We start from the raw sequence: 14,613 nt of genomic DNA, 5'->3' as shown, positions 1-14,613 counted from the left end.
ACATTTAATGTTTCCATTTTTCTGAAACTTAATGTCAGCCCTCCACTCAAACACCTCTGATTTTTTTCTACAGAAGAAAGAGAAACTAATCCTTAGCAAGACATAAGACCCTTGACAATTTGGTGCCAAGCTCCCTTTCAGCTTCGATTCCTGTCACTCTCACAGACACACCATTACCTGAACACAATTTTTAGAACATTCCATACACACTCCAAGCACTGTTAGTGTGTTCTTCTTCCTAGAATCCATTCACTTTTACCACCTGTCAAATTCCTACACATGGTTCAAGACTCCATTCAAATTCCATCTCATCTGCAAAAGCTTAAGTCAATTGCTCACCTATATTCAGCCAGTCAGAAGCAATTACTCCTTCCTCTGTGGTACCACCAAACTTGGCTTATACCCCAATTAGAGCAGTTACCACAATCCCACCTGTGCAACAGTTACACAGTATATATGTGTCTGGTCAACCAGATTTCAATTCCTTGGCAGCAAAGTCTATGCACAACTTATGTTTATATCTATTCATTATCCAGCAAAGTGTCTTACACACAATAGGCACTCAACTAACATACTCTTGAATTCTCCTCCATAGGCTACAATAAGTTCTCACTTTATGAGAAAGGGAAAAAAGAGATTTCTAGATAAAAATTAGAGCAGCATCATAAACTGAATTGTCCAGGCATTACCACTGTATTTAACTATTCAAGTAAGTTATGAACCATAGCAGATATTATTGAATAAGAAGATAAAGACAACACAAAATTAACTATGGGTGCTCATTAGGCAGAAAAATAAAGAGGAATGGGGAAATGTAAAGCCTAAAGGTACCTGTATTAGGAAACATTACCAAGGGATACTAAAACAATTCATTTAACAAAGTTTTAGGTCCTGTTAAGTGCCAGATACTATAGTGATCACTGAGAATACAAAGGTGAAAAAGGGCTGAACACGCTTTTTTAAGCGCGAAGCGTTGGCCCCAAAAGTAGGACCAAAAGAGCAGCTTAAAGGCCAAAACAGACAATCAATACCCAATTCTGAGTCCAAATCTAGGAAACTATCTTGCCTAAATTGTGATTATGTAGGAACTCTCTCCAGAACTGCTTCTGAATGTTAAAAGGGCTTCCTTTATTTTCAGTGACTATAAACTGCTCAGATAGAAAATTTAAGTTCCAGATACTTGAATACATTCCCTGCTTTGAGATAAGTTCTATCCATGCACAGGTTGTTTTAGTAATTAAGGTACCAACAACCCTGCCATGATGAATGAAAAGGGAGGAATTTATTAAAATGGTGCTATATAGGGAATGTTGCATGGGAGACAGTGGATAGTTGATTTCTTTGTCCTCTGAGGCCAAAATAACAGAAACAGAACGGAAATACAACAAAAGGAATTTCAGTTAGACATTGGACAAGTTGTGAGGCACTGATTCACCCTATCAAGTTACACTCAGCCATTTCTTCTGCAGATTTTGAATGAAGAGGTAGCCTGCTTTCCTCTAAGACAGATTAAGCAAAGCAAGCAGATGTAAAGATGACTTCTTAGTGTTTCTTTTAGACATATTCTTCAATTGTACATTACTATTTGTATGTGGATTAAAAAAATATGAAGCTGTCACTCTAAGAATTAAAACCATTAATTAAAATGCCACCTAGGATAAAATGTGACACAGTAGGCTCTTTGCCACGAGGCTACCAAGGCTGTAACAACTCCTTCCTGTAAATCAACATCAATAATATAAGTTATCAAATTTCCTACCATATTGATAAGTTCAAATCGCTTACTTCTTCAAAATCTGAGATCTTAATATATGACAAATGCAAGATATCCTTGTTTAAACAATAGTCTATGCAAAGGGTTAAAAGGAAATTATATTTTTATTTACTCATGGAATAATGTACTCCAGCAAAAGCATTGGTACTAAGTCATTTTGAGGATTCTCCTATAACCTTTGTAACTAAGTACCTTCCACTCAAAACAACTTTGCAACTTTGATTTTCCCAGCAGTAACAGACAAATCAATAAAATGTAGTCCACAACCCCTCACAAATTAAAACTATCACTATATCCCTTATAGACATAAATGATTTACACCAATAATATTACAAATATAATATATTTCCTAATACTCATCCATCCATTCATTCAACAAGTGTTGAGTGAAGACCCACATCTAGGCACTGTGGTAAGTGTAAAGACACCAAGGTGACCCAGTTACAGTTCCTGTTGTCAGACACAGAAATAACATTACAAAACCAAAACATATGTACTTATGTCAAAAGGGAACCAACAAGTTACTATATACACCAAGTACCCAGAAAGTTCAAAGGTCCAAGCAACTCATCATACAAAAGAATTGAGAATTATGGCAGAGAACTCGGAGAGCTCACTCAACCTTCATTCCCATTCTCCTTTTCCCTGTCTTCCTCCAAAATAGAAACAAGATGGCTAAAAACTTTTGATCTCATTCTAGAAGTACTTATGTGACAGACTTTTGGCCAAGGAGATGTCCCCCATGAGCAGACATCCCTTTCTTTCTTTCTTTTTTCTTAGACATCCCTTTCTTAAAAAAAAAAAAAAAGAGGCGGCTCCCCATGAGGAAAGCGCTTCTGAGAATCCTTCACTTTTCTTCCTGCTTGAAGGTAAGCACAATTTCTGGAGGAACAAAAGTCATTTGTGTAATAAAAGGCAAGTTACGTGCTAAGGATGTGGGAAAACGAGACGCTACCTGGGTCCCTGATGGCATCAGCTATCTGTGAATTAACTGCCTCCAGACTTCTTATGAGACAAATAAAACCCTTCCTCATTTCAGTCAGAGTCAGTAAGATTTTCTACTCTCTGGAGCCAGAGGCATTTTTACCATTAAAAAGGAAGCTGCAGCAAAGAGGAAGGATTTGAGTTAAACTATCTATGGCTCCCCCTTCCTCAGCTTATGCTATGATCTAGTTCTTCCCAGCTAGAAGAAATAAAAACAATTTTGAATTTACATTTCTACAATTGTCCTACAATTTTCAGTAATGTGGATTATGTAAATAAGCATGTTCTAATTCTTCCACAGAAATCTATTTGTTGCATAGTCATTACAAGATTTTTATTTCCCTTCTTAACTGATCCTCAAATCTATAAAGTGACATTTTTTATGGTGTGGTATATATATCATTCACAAATGCAATATACACATAGAATCAAATAGCCAAAGATTAGGAACGGAGTAAGGAAGGAGAATGAAAAGAGAGAAGGAACAAGGAACCTAGTTTATTTCACAGTTTAAACTATGTTTTCAATTGTGCGAGCACTTTAGAAAGCAGCTTCTGAATAAATGAAAGACCACAAGATAACAGTATTTTTTTTTAATAGGAAAGACTTCCTCTGCAAATCGAAATCAGTTTCTCTGTTTTTAAAAATTTTTCAAACTTAAAAAAATATATATCCCAAATATATTTGGGGTCCAATTTACCACTACCATTATTAAATTATTATGCTATTCCACTTCTCTCTAGTAAGCTCCTTAAGGTAATAGTCTGTATAAGTTTCTGTTGGACACATTTTGAATGTGTACCATTCTTGGAATAGTTTCTATCTTAGAGTGCTGGAAAGATTCATTCATTTCAATCACCATCACTCCATAAGCCACATATACTTTTTCTGCCTTTTTTGTTCAAATATATTTCACTGTGGCCATTCAAAGGAAAATTACACATTCCAATAACATTTGGGTTCCTCTCAGTTACCCTTTCAGTGGTTCAGGGTAATGATAGAGTAAAGAATCGTGCTCTTCACAGGCTCTCCTTTTTTTTTCCCCTCATTTGGTAGAATTTCAGCTTCAAATCTCTTGTGCCAAAAAGCAATGGATAATGTCTAATGCTCCTCTCTAACAGTAGCTTACTTTAGAGGGAAGGGGAGTGAGAGTCAGGAGAAATCATCTCATTCCCAGCTTTTAAAGAGTCTTAGCATATGGGATAAGCAATCTCTTATCCCATTTTCCTAAAATAGAATTATGGAACCATAATAGGTCAAGTTGGGGGTGGGGGAAAGGAATTAGAAAGTTTTCAATAATCTGAGTAGGGGTAACAGTTAAAGGGTGAAATAATTGAAAGTTCTAGCCCTAAATTCTCACTGAAATCAATTTAAAAAAAAAAAACCCTATATATTCATAAAACCTGGGGCTTATATATATTTTTGGCACTGTTCCTAGGTAGAAGCTTCCTCTGTAAAACAGATAAAAGCTATATTCTCTTCTTCATGAGACTGCAAGAATAAAATAAATAAGGATAATAAGTATAGTCAGAGAACATAAATTCCTTCATTTTAAAACCAGCATTCAAAGGCAATCCTGGTCAATCCATATGAACTCAAAAGCATATTCAGAGAATGACAAGTCTCCTTTGTTTATATCATCTCAACTTCAATTTCATCTGCAGTTATCTCCTTTAAAACAAGTATTTCTAGGCCCTTACATGATATCAAGTCCTTTTTCTGAGGCCCATTTTTATTTGGTTATCTTTTTAGGTGCACTAAAGATTGAGTTTACAATAAACTGAACAGACAGCGTACAAAAGGCTTTTAGAACTATACCATATGGTCCAGGGAAGGGAACAATCTGGACGATCCCCATTTCAATCTGCAAGCTTGTCCACCTCTATAACACATTATACCACTGTAATAAAATATTAAGATGGAAACGTAAAGGCGAAAATAGTCTATCTTTAGCATTACCAGGCAACCACACTTCTGAGCATTTACTGATAAACTTAATAAACATTTACTTTAATTTATATTCTGGAATTTTGGTATGCAACACCAGGCATAGAAACGTAGGCCACTATTCACTAGAAACAATATTTCGGCAGGGATATGTGTGGGTATTCAACTTATGCTTCAGAAATTTGGAAGGAAAAAGAAAACAAAACACTTTTACAGGGGGCATATTGGCAGGGGCTGATGTAACAGATGACACATTCTTGGAAATCAAATAAAAGCAATAGGGAAATACCCATGGCTGCCTGGTGAAGGCCTAATCACATGGACACAGCTGGAACCAATGTAGATCATTCATTAATAAAACTGTATTGTAGTAGCCACTTTTTGATGCATTTCAATTGCTGCTGTAGCCAACTCTCTGAATTTCTTTGTTTGCTTTTTTGTTGAATTTCTTTGTTTTAATGGGAAATACGAGAAGATGGGGGGGGGGGAACCACCCTGCTTTCATGCTAAAAATGAGACTAGCTCAAAAAGCTAAATGTCACTTTACCTTGCAATGTACTTACACTATCAGCAGCTTAAAATATGCAGCGCAAACCTGAAAGGGGGAACTCATATGGTACTATGGATAAAAAGTGAGCAGTGTGAGATGCCACGGAAAACATATGAAATACTTGTGACAGTATTCTACAGAATGATAATATGTCAGGCAGGGGGAATTAAAATGTATCAAAAATTAGAGGAAGAACCAAACAACCGAATTAACACACACGCGTTCTTGTAATACTCTCTAACAAAATTTAACACTGAAGTCTGTACCATACGTGTACGGGAAGATTACTAATATCTTTGACCACATAAATTCAGAAATCCACATCTGTTATTATAGGTTACCAATATTTGACAGCAAACAAAATATTCAAGCCACCTACCCTGGAGTAACGTTTAAAACCTGAAGTGATACTCAAATGAAACACAACACTACTCATAATTATAAACATGGTATCTAATACAATAACATAAAATCCTGGTTAAAATAATGAATTTAGTATTTATCCAACTTTGCTGACATCCCTCAATAAAGCTCTTTTTCTAGGTTGCTACAAATATGATTAAGTTACTACACAGTAATTCCTACAAACCATATAATGTCAAACCATAAAGATACAGCTTTTATGTATGTTCTGCATTAAACAAAACTGTAGAATTTATTACCTACAAAAAGGAAAAACTCAATAGTATTTACAAAAAAAAAAAAACCCTGCTCAAACACTCAAACATTACGGGGTCTTAAATATATTGTACTATGCCCCTGTGTATAGTTAGAATAAACAAATAAATACAACAATTCGTGTTGCAATTCCTAAGTCACTGAAAGATATGTTCCTACCACAGAAAAGACAAAGGGCTTAATTGCAAATCAAAATTACAGCACTGGAGAAAATGTATTTAAAGTGAATGCATAGTATTTAATATGCAATAAACATACAGGTGAACATAGAGAATAAGCTTTTGGTCTATACCACCACACCTGGGCACAGAGGACTCCAGACAGACAGTCACGCACTTAACAGGACCAAGAAAAAAAAAGTTTCACTGGCTTTCCTTCTAAAAAAATGTCATACGTCTAAAACGTAAAATGTTGACCTAAAGATTTAATTGATATAACTTAACAGGCATCTCACCCAGATTCATTTTAGCTATTCTACAGAAAAGGGCACTTAAATACAAGTCAAAAAAACAGCATTGGGGGGAATGGAGAATTGTAGCATTTATTAACATGTGCATTATATGTATAAAGCAATGTGGGTACTTGTTTGTTTTGTGAAATTAATGAGCCAATATGTTGCTGAACCTGTCTTGAGATTGAGAGAAAATAACAGGTGAGTTTATTTAATGCATACTTCTCATATACCTGTTTTACAAATCCTTTTAATGATTTTAAAGCATTTTCTAAATTAAAAATAAATCTCTAGGGAAAAAAAAAAACAACGCTTAGATTGTACAAGTTTATCTTAATGTATGCATAACAGGTCTATTTCCCAGTATATGTGGTATATAAAAATGTTTCACATTAATAATTCTAACAGGAACCATATTTACTTTCTTTTCAGTCACATTTGTTATACCATTAACAAAAATTCATGAATTTTTCCTCCCAAAGTAATTTTCTTATTGCCAAAAATCATTGACAAGTTTTTAAAATAAAAATCAGTCACAATAATATCAATCTCCTCTTTAGAAAACATATTCTGCCTACTTAACTATTCTTATCTTGATTGCAAAACACTAATTTTTAAAATAGAGCACTTGAAAGTCAGTCATTTGTTTTTGCTTAATACAACAGAAAACACATTTGCATTTTGAGGAACATTCTACGAAATTTCATAGAACGCTTGCTCATAGTGAAAACCTAGTCTCCTGCTCAAATCATCACTTAAAAATCATAATGCTACCTGTTCACACTCCTTGTAATAATAGGTCCCTAGCTAAAATTTAGAAAGAACTGGGAAACCTAAAAGCATTCTGCTTAACCTTGCATTTTCATTTCAAAGGAAAAAATTTTTAATGCACATCTTTATATTTAATGGAAGTTAACTTGCTTACCTAAACTTATCAGACATTCTAAAAATGAGTATTCAATTCACAAATGCTAAAAGCTGACCCTGAGTTTTAGACAAAAATAGAAAACAATGGCAGACTTTTGGGTTTCAACAAGAGCTATCTTGGCATAAAAATCCATTTAAAACCACCAAGTTATCTTCAAGAGTTTCCATTCAAATAAGAAGCTGCGAAGGAAGACAGGATTCCAATCAATCAAAAATACCATGTCAACAGGACCAAAGTTAGCAATATTCAGAAGGGTTTTCTGAAAAGCGTGGCAAAAATGCCAACTGTGAAGGAAATCTCTAAGAGCTGGAAAAGGGAGATTTAACACAAGCTTCCCTAAGGAACAATGCCATTTAGTAAACAGGGAAGTTGTGAGGAGAACGGTGTTTCTATTTAAGAAAAAGTTGCTTTGTTGTTCTCCTATGGTGCTCTACATGAAGGAAGAGGAAAATGAAGGAAAAGAAATGGGAGAAGCAGGAGAGACTAAGCCTGCTTGCCTTCCTTCAGTGGCGCTGGGAGGGTAGACCCTCTGCCTTATGAAAACCACTGCCAGAACCAAGCTACACAAAACATTTTGGCTGCCAGCCTAGAACAGTGCCAGGCTGTTTTTTATTTTGTGCTAGACTCCCTCAATTGAGACAGTGTGGGATTGTCACTTTGATGCACATAGAGAACAAAGAATAATATAGTACGGGGCCGGGAGGGGGGAGGATTTTTTTTGCCCCTTAAAGTCAGGTTAGCATTTTGTTTTCTTTGACAGGTCTTGAAAAGACTCAAGAAACAAAAGTTACGCTGAAGAATCTACCAATTGCGTAAAGAAATTAACTTGGGTACAACGCTGTCGGCAGTTTAAAGGCACATGAGAGATTAACATTTTTTAAAGAATCAGACCTAAAGGAGTCCAGGTTACATGCTTACCTATTCAAGAAGCCAGAGATCAAGAAATATGTGACTCACAATCACATGATCTTATCTAAAATCTGATAGATGAACGAAGGCCATAAAGTCAGACAGAAAACTAACAGAAGTGTCGCAATTTTTAGGTCACTATTCAGAGGCAACTGTGTCAGCTGTTATTCTGACCTTGATTTCCTCAAAATAAAATAACCTGATTAAAAGATTGTAACAGTAGTATCTGAATATTTTATGCGTTTACAAGAAAAGAGGTGATAAATGATCAAAAATGTTTAAAGGATTAAACCACAAATCATCTAGAAAGTTGCCACAGAGACAAACAGGAAAACCGTCTCTTCTATCCTATTCAATTCTGTACTAGGAGCAAAGCTAACACAAACGAGAAAGCCGAGCGTGTGCTGTCGCAAGCTTCAACTAAATACACTACCTGAATCTGGTGAGTAAAAACACCAATAAGCCATCAGCTAGAGGTATGACCCTTTTCTCTCTAATGTACAAGATAAGTAGAGGTAGAAGTCCATTTTCTACAAACCAAATGAAAAGAAAAAATGAACTGTGACAAGCCCAGATCCCATGCTGGCATATTTTACACTAAGCTCAGCATCATCTAGAAGCAGTATGCTTCTCCCTGCCAATCAGGACAGGAACAAAGTTGTGAAACTAATACAGCATTGATGAACAGCACCAAAGGTCCACTTGTCCCTTCCTCCTGTACATCTCCACTGAACCAGGTGTTACAAGAAGACCAACGACTGTTACAGAAACAGCGAGAACTAAAGCACTTGCCTCAGATGTGACACACAGAAGCATGAGGCATTACCACCTGAACCTATCTAATTTCCCACAAAATGATCCCCCGCCCAGTTTTGCTCATGGCCACAGATTCTGACAGCAAGTCACGATCGGTGTTGGGAAAAGGGGTGGGAGTGGGAGAGTGTGGAAAAGAAACTGAGAGAGGACAGTGGCCAAACTTCACAAACAATACACAGCCCAGGCTTCTCTTATTATTCAAATTGGTGCTGTGCACCACACTTTGGGAGGACAAACCCTGTGGGAAAGGTTTCAGGTACCAAGATTTACCCTGGGTGGCATGGGCTGGTCTGCCACAGAATCGAAAAATGTATCATTTCACTCTTCAGTGTTCTCCTTACATTCCCTTTCTCTCCTCTTGTGTGTACCGGTGATGCTATTACTGCCTGGGACACTGATAGTTGTAGGCAAGGCATTCATGTTTTGCCAAAGTGGCCCAGAGAAATGATGTCTGGCTGGCTTTAGTTCAATGAGGAATCTGACGCAAAACCAGGAAGGAAAAAGAATGAAAGTATGTAGAAGAAGCCAGGCGATAACATGTTTTTTCTGTTTATTAATGATGCAGATGAAATGGGGGAAAATCTAGAAAAAGCAGCCAAGCCGACTGAATTACAAAGAAAGATTAAAGGAGTTAAATGTGTATAACTTGGCTGACAACCAAGGAACAATATGAGAGCTGTCCACAACTCTCCAAAGTATATACATAAAAAGAAGAGCAGAGAATTTTTATCTGCTACAGAAGTGTGAGTATATGCAATAATAATGAGATAAAATTAAAATAAAGAAATCTGACTTCAAGCAGCAGAGGAAGTAATCTGGTGAAACTTCAGAAATATTTATCATCTCACTGACCCACACTGCAATAAAGAAAGAACAGATGATAGGAAATACCCACATACTGACAGAGGAGTGACTCAGTGGACAAATTAAAATGAAGTCCCATTTGCTCACCTGATGATCCAGAAACAGTGATTTCCCTCTTTACATATATCCAATCTAATCAGAGGTACCTGTGAGATCAAAGGACGTAATTAAGATATTATCTTCAAAATAAGCCCAGCCTAAATTCTGAATCCTTATCTGGACAACAGTTTGCTTGGATGATCCAGTATTCTGATTCTTGAATATTCCAAGATGGAAGAAGAGCCTCCAAGGACAGAAATGTTTTGAGTCTTAACTAATAAGAGCTTTTCTTTTCAATCATTCCAAGTTTTCCCAAATCAGTTATAACTCAAAACTAAGAAGAAGAATTCAGATTAGAGGTCCTTAACCTTGGTACATGGATGAACTTTAGGAGTCTATACGCTTCTAAATGATATATGTAAAATGTGTGGGTTTATGTAAATGGATACCTCTCTGGAGAGAAGGTCAATAGTTTGTCAGATTTGTAAAAAGCTCCATAATCCAAAAAGCTGTCAAGAACCTCTGCTGAGGATAGTCTAAGATCTCAGAGACAGGTTGGAATGCATATGGATAATCAGTCCAGGTCTGGGGTTTTCACTCCAGGGAAACAATGGAGGTACACAGACACTTCTGTATCTGGGTAAATACCGTAAGTACACTACTTTCTGGGAGAGCTTTATATCAGGTGTGAGCTGTTACTTAACTTACACAGCTCTGTATTCTCTGCAAGCCATGCACAGTGAAGAGAGTAAGATCTTACAATACACCCAAGGGTGGATATTGTGACTTTCCTATGCTGTATACATTAAAGTCAGAATCCTTAGGTCCATCAATACTGACAGGGTTAAAACTAACATAGTAATTCATCCAAAAAGGATCTGTATGGCAAATAAAAGGGAAGAGCTAGCAAAGCAATGAGAAATATGTCCCCCAAACAGTATACATAGCATAAAGTCACAGGATCACCAAAAGCATCTCTAAAAAGAATTATCTTAATTAAATAGTACTCACGAAGTCCAAATAACCTATTTCAGAAAGAAATCAGTATGGAAACCCTTCCAGCCACCAACTCTGAACAAGACAAAAACATTCACAGCCACAGAAAGAATCCTGAGCTGGAGTGTCACCAAAAAAGGAAAAAAAAAAAAAAAAAAAAGGACAAAAAAGATAAGAGAAAGGCTCAGAAGACGTAAATCAAGTAGAAGGAGAACACAAAACAAAACTTTTGAGGTGGGCTATTACAAATAATGATCTTGTAATACATTTCCTCGAAAAATCATTTTCTTATTTAGACATTCACCCCTTGAGCATCTACTAGGCACTGCACTGGTTGCTGGGAATTCAGCAGTGAACAAGACAAAACTTGCCCTGCTAGAGCTTGATTTTGGGAAGAGAAGGAAGGATGCAAGGAGACATGTACATCAGCAATATCATTTCTGTTTGTAATACATGATATGAAAGAAATAAGATGATGTGACCAAGGCATTGGAGAATGGCCTATATCTACCCAGTATGTCACAGATGTCCACTCCAGTTCTCAAAGTTAGTCAGGGTCTTAGGAAATGGAGGCTGAGAAAGGACCACAGGGACAGCGAGTCAAACCTCTTCATTTCAGAGAGGAGGACAGGAGAGGGAGAGCTATTCTGGAAGACAGTATATCACAACCTCATTATCTTCAAACATCAAAATACACACACCTAGACTGACTTATAATTTTATGATACACTGTCTGCCTTTAGAGGAGAAGCCTGAGAACAAGTAACTGAACAGCATTTCTGAATCTTTTAAAAAATTGGCAGCTACTGTGCACTTGGTACCCTTAAGATCCAACACAAAACCACATTCTATCCAAATTCTTGGCAAGTTCCCTTCTATTTTTTTTTCAATTGTTTTTCTCTTCTACAGATAAATTTGATCAATTTCTACTGTTAAAGGAAGATGGGCAATGGGGAATGTGGGGAGGCATGGTAGCCAACCTCCAAGAGAGCCCCAAATCCTCACCTCATGAAATTCATGCCTTCATGTAGTTCCTTCTCATTGCATGAGGGTTGGTTTGAATGAAAAACAGAATGCCCTGGAAATGATGTTATCTGACTTCTGAGGCTAGGTCCTAAAAGATACTACAGCTAGCTCCTTGCTCTCTTGGATCACTCACTCTGGGTGAGGCAAGTTGCCACATCATGAAGGCAAACAGCTCTATGGAACAGTCTACATGGCCTCTTGCCAAAGAGCCAGAATCAACCAACAAAGGCTTACATGTGAGCCATCTTGTAGGTGGACCATCCACGATGCTCAAACCTTCAGATGACTGGTGCCCTGAGTGAATCTTGACTCTAATTCATGACAGATCAGAGCCAGAAGCACCCAGGGTGCACTCCATCTCTAGCTTGCTCTCTAGATTCCTCTACTATAGGACGTCCAAAGCTAAAAACTCCATTTCCCAGATTCATTTGCATCATGCCTTCTATGGGGACCCAGATCCAAACAATCAGAAAAATCCATACAAGACTTAGAAAACAGAAGTGAGCAAGTCAAGGTGGTGACCACCTCCAAAGAGATCAAATCTTGTAGTGAAGGCATGTTGTTCTTCTGAGAAAATCAGCCAGATACTCTATTAAGTGACCCCTAATATCACAGGTTCCTAGTAGCAAGTGACGGTGGATCTTCTACTAAAATACTGTAACTGGATGCTTCCCTTGGCTTGTGCTGTTCCTAGCTTATTAACAGTCAAGGTTAGTTCCTTGGCACTTTGGGGAATTAAGCAGTGTGTAACATATCCCTTTTTGCTTAAACTAGCTGGCTGGCTGCAACTTAAACGAGCTACTGCCTACAACTAGGAATCCACTCTATCATATACAAATTCATACAAATTCCCATCTCAGAATGCTTTCTCTCCTATTTTGTAATTCACCTTCTTCTGTGCCATTACTAACCCCTCTGCCTATGCACCGAACCCTATTCATTCGCACCTTTTCTAAAAACTGTGCTCCACCATTCTTCTCCTTTTCCTCCACTTCCAATCTTTTTCTCTCCACTGGCTCCTTCTCATTCATAAATAGCACACTTCTTTCAACACTACCAACTAGCCTGACAAGCTCCATAAAAAAGAATATAGACTCATTACCTTCACCAGAACTTCCATCAATGCTCAAACTACCACATAGCTTCCTGAGCTATCACTCTACTGAAACAGCCATTGCCAAGGTATGCTAATAATTGCCTACTTTCATTCCTCATTCTGCTAGACTTTGGCACTTGTCAGGCCTACCCACCATGCCTCCTTGAAATTCCCTTCCACTGGTTTCCAGGGTGCGACCACCTAGCAGCTCTTCTCTAGCCTATGAGTGTTCCCTATTTTCACTTGGCTCTTTTTCTAGGAATCCCCTGAGGCTTTATCCTCAGGGATATTACGGTTTCATTCTGTCCTTGACTTTGAGATTTCAATTACCATCTATCTATTCATTGATCCCTCCCAAATCCAACCCCTCCCATAGCTTTCTTCACACTGCAAACCTACCATTTCTATCTGCCTATTAGATGCATCTAGCTTTATCAATTGTTGCAAAATATCATAAAACCCTCCCTAAACTAAAAGGACAAATTTGAAAGTAGTTTATACACTACAACTGTCCTAATACTGTAACCACTAGCCACATGTGCCTATTAGACACTTGAAATGTGGCTAGTCTGAATTGAAATGTGCTGTAAGTGGAATATACACAGTAGATTTCAAAGGCTTGGGGGCAAAAATAAGAATGTAAAATATCTCAATAATTTTATATTACTTACATGTTGAAATGATAGTAACTTAGATATATAGGGTTAAATAAAATATATTAACAAAATTAATTAAACTTATTTTTTTTACTTGTTTAATGTGGCCACTAGAAAATTTTAAATTATTGCATTGTAATTCTATTGACTGCTGCTCTACATACACAAAAAGAACACCATGAAAAAAAATATACACACTAGGCTCAACCAACCAACAAGGGAAGGAAAGAGAATTGATTTATATATATATATATATATATACACACACACACACACACACACATATATATGTGCGTGTGTGTGTGTGTATATTCAAGTTACCCTCACATTCAGAACTTACTATTTTATCCGGATAGCTTATAGATTCATTTTAACAGTTTAGAAAAGAAGGTTAGGGGTACGTGGGAGGCTCAGTCAGTTGAGCATCCGACTCTTGGTTTCTGCTAGGGTCACAATCTCAGGGTCGTAGGATTGAGCCCTGTGTTGGTCTCTGCACTGAGGCTAGAGCCTGCATGAGACTCTCCCTCTCCCTCTCCCTCTCCCTCTCCCTCTCCCTCTCCCTCTCCCTCTCTCTCTCTCTCTCTCTCCCTCCCCCCCCCACCCCCTCTCCCTCTGTCTCCCTCCCCTGCTTACTCTCTCTTTCTCTCTCTCTCTCTAAAATAAAATAAAATTAAAAAAAACATAAAGTAAATAAATAAGAAGGCTACATTCTGGAATGAAGATTTATATGGTTCCTTAAAATATATACAAATATATTCAAAATTATAAGCTTAAAAACGCTAAGTCACATCCTATAAAAACCAAATATAATCACAGCTATATCATAAAAATACAAATAGCTAATACTTGATATGCACTATGCAATTGTTATATAATTTAATCACTGCATCTCTAAAGTA

At 37.1% G+C, this 14,613-nt stretch overlaps 1 protein-coding gene across 1 annotated transcript in view; it reads right to left on the bottom strand.

The window, feature by feature from the left end:
• GTDC1 (glycosyltransferase like domain containing 1) overlaps positions 1-10,057 on the bottom strand; it is a 292,594-nt gene extending 282,537 nt beyond the window's left edge. The window contains exon 1 of the mRNA XM_047082236.1: positions 9,989-10,057. The gene's annotated coding sequence lies outside the window, so the exon portion shown is untranslated. The remainder of the gene's footprint in view (positions 1-9,988) is intronic.
• Between the last annotated feature and the right edge of the window lie 4,556 nt (positions 10,058-14,613).

This window comes from Lynx rufus, unplaced genomic scaffold, assembly GCF_022079265.1.
Source record: "Lynx rufus isolate CCGP_SWC_20201006 ecotype Redwood Valley unplaced genomic scaffold, mLynRuf1.p SCAF_2, whole genome shotgun sequence".
Classification (NCBI taxonomy): Eukaryota; Metazoa; Chordata; class Mammalia; order Carnivora; family Felidae; genus Lynx; species Lynx rufus.
Note: the sequence above shows the minus strand (reverse complement) of the source record. Positions and strands in the feature narration are given on the sequence as shown.